The sequence below is a fragment of the Dipodomys spectabilis genome, unplaced genomic scaffold, assembly GCF_019054845.1.
Source record: "Dipodomys spectabilis isolate Male_0828 unplaced genomic scaffold, ASM1905484v1 ptg000507l, whole genome shotgun sequence".
NCBI lineage: Eukaryota > Metazoa > Chordata > Mammalia > Rodentia > Heteromyidae > Dipodomys > Dipodomys spectabilis.
The window spans coordinates 368,087-370,563 of NW_024871184.1; the positions used below are offsets into that span (position 1 = coordinate 368,087).

At 35.0% G+C, this 2,477-nt stretch overlaps 1 non-coding gene across 1 annotated transcript; it reads right to left on the minus strand.

Annotated features, from left to right (window-relative positions):
* Positions 1-963: 963 nt before the first annotated feature.
* LOC122099278 lies at positions 964-1,069 on the minus strand. Its single transcript, XR_006145898.1, has one exon. It is a non-coding gene; the product is annotated as a U6 spliceosomal RNA (small nuclear RNA).
* Positions 1,070-2,477: the final 1,408 nt, after the last annotated feature.

Sequence of the window (2,477 nt, forward strand, 5' to 3'; positions counted from 1 at the left end):
TCATTTTGGTCAATGTCCAGTGCAGCTGATGGATCTAACTGTTGTATGTTTTTCCCTGATTCCCTCTAGTTCTGTGTCGTCTTCCTGGTTTCACTTCAGTGTGCACATATGGTCAGCAGAATGGGGTTATTTAGTAGTGATTCAATCAGATGAGTGGAAGTTCTTGGTTTCTTAAGTGTTAATTTTGTCATATCACCTTACATTTTGGATTTAACATCCACTTATCACGCAGACCATGTGCTGTTTGTCTCTTTGCTTTTGGCTTAGCTCACTCAACATGATTTCCTGTAGCTTGATTGATTTCCCTGCTAATGCCATTATTTTGTCCTTTCTCTTGACTGGAAAATATTCCGTTGTGTACAGTTACTATAGTTTTTGGATCCATTCATCTCTGGTGGGACATATGGGTTGTTTTCATATCCTGGCTATTGTGAACAGTGCTGTGATAAACATGGAGGTGCATGTGTTCTTGAATATTGGTAACTTTTGTTCAGGATAGATGCCTAGAAGTGGTATGAGTGGGCCATAAGGAACGTCAATATTTAGCTTTCTGAGGACTCACCAGACTGCTTTCCAAAGTGGTTGTGAAAGTGTACATTCACACACACACACACATACACACACACACACACACACACACACACACACACACACACACACACACAAAGAACGTTTTCTTGATCCATTCTTCTACTGAGGTGCATCAGGGTTGGTTCCATATCTTAGCTATGGCAAATAATGCTAGAATAAACATTGTTGTGTTGGTTGTTTTAGTATGGACTTGTTTGTGATCATTTGGATGAATGCCCAAAAGTGGGATTGCTGTGTAATAGGGGAGCTCTATGTGGAGTCTTTTGAGGAACCTCCAAACTGCTTTCCAAAGTGGATGTACAAGTGTACACTCACACCAAGAATGCAGTAGGCTTCCCTTCTGGCTACATCCCTTCCAGGATCTGTTGTTGTAAAAATATGGAACGATTCACTAAGTTGCGTGTCATCCTTGTTCAGGGACCATGCTAATCTTCTCCGTATTTTCCAATTTTAGTGTATGTGCAGCCAAATTGAGCACAGAACATTTTTTATATATAAAGTGTAATTGATTTTCTTAAACTAGACAATTCAACAAAAAGTAAGTTAAAAAGAATTGTGAAATTTTAGAACCATGTATTTCTTACATAAGCACACATTTAAGAATAAAGTCAAGATTGACACGCCAAAAACAAAATAATTCCAGATATTTGTTGTTCATGAGATGTGTAGGAAGAGGAATTCAATTATTCTACACAAGGCATCTGTCATAATGTTCATTGCAGCAATTGTTAAGGTTTGTTAAATGTTTTAATGTTCTAAATGTTTCATTTTGGGATTTGCTTATATATGGTAAAATTAAGGCTGTTTGGCAGGTCATAAAATTTTTCAAAGAAGTATATAATTTTTCTGCTAGCATGTACTAGTAAGTATGTTCATTTCAGAGTTTGTAGAAACTTTACTAATGAGAAGTTGCAAAGACTGTGTAAAGAAGCAGAGTGAAGAGGTAAGATTTTAAGTACACAGTTCGGGTTAAATCTTTAGGGCTCCCTTACGTTATATGTTTGTGATGAACAAATAATGATATAAGCCACATACAAATGGTGAAATGAACTATAAATAGTAATCTTAGTGGGTAAATTTAAAGGCTACTCATAGCTTTATCCAGTTTTAAATGTACAAGAATATGAGAAAATAGTAAAATCTACTATGTACATTCAAATACTGAAAACTCTGGTAATTGTTTTTTTTTATTTTAGTAATCATTAATATTTAATTATTGTTTTCTTTATTTATAGCATTTTTTCCTTGTAATATAATACAAATTTTTGTGAGTCGTGATGAAGAGGTACTTTGAGAATATTATTGGGATGCCCATACCATTTTTCATAGGTGGATGTGAAAGTACAAAGAGCAAAACTAAAAACAAAATATTGATTAAAAATTTTATCAAGTAGAGTCTGAATCAGGAGTGTTGATAAATGTCCACGCCTAAAAATCTTAACCCTAAGCTGAAGTAGTGGTATTACAGAATTGAGGCTAAAAAATTGAGAAACAGTGTTTTGTTTTGTTTTTTGTTTTTTTGTTTTGCTTTGGTTTTGTTGGTTGTGGGGCTTGAACTCTGGGTCTTGAGTACTGTCCCTCAGCTCTTCAGTTCAAGGTTAGTGCTATCACTTGATACACAGCACCACTTTCATCTTTCTCTGCTTATGTCATGCTGAGGAATGAAATCCAGGACCTCATGCATGCAAGGCAAGAACTCTACCACTGAGCCACCTTCCCAGCACCTGAGAAACTGTGATTTAAAAAATCATCTGAACAATATTTGCTTTCTGCTTTGGGTATTATAATGAAATATGTGAACACATTTTTATATTTTTTTGAATTGTCATACTTCTAAATTTAATTCATCTTTTTCAAAGTCAAGAAATATTTCTGAGAGTTTGCTT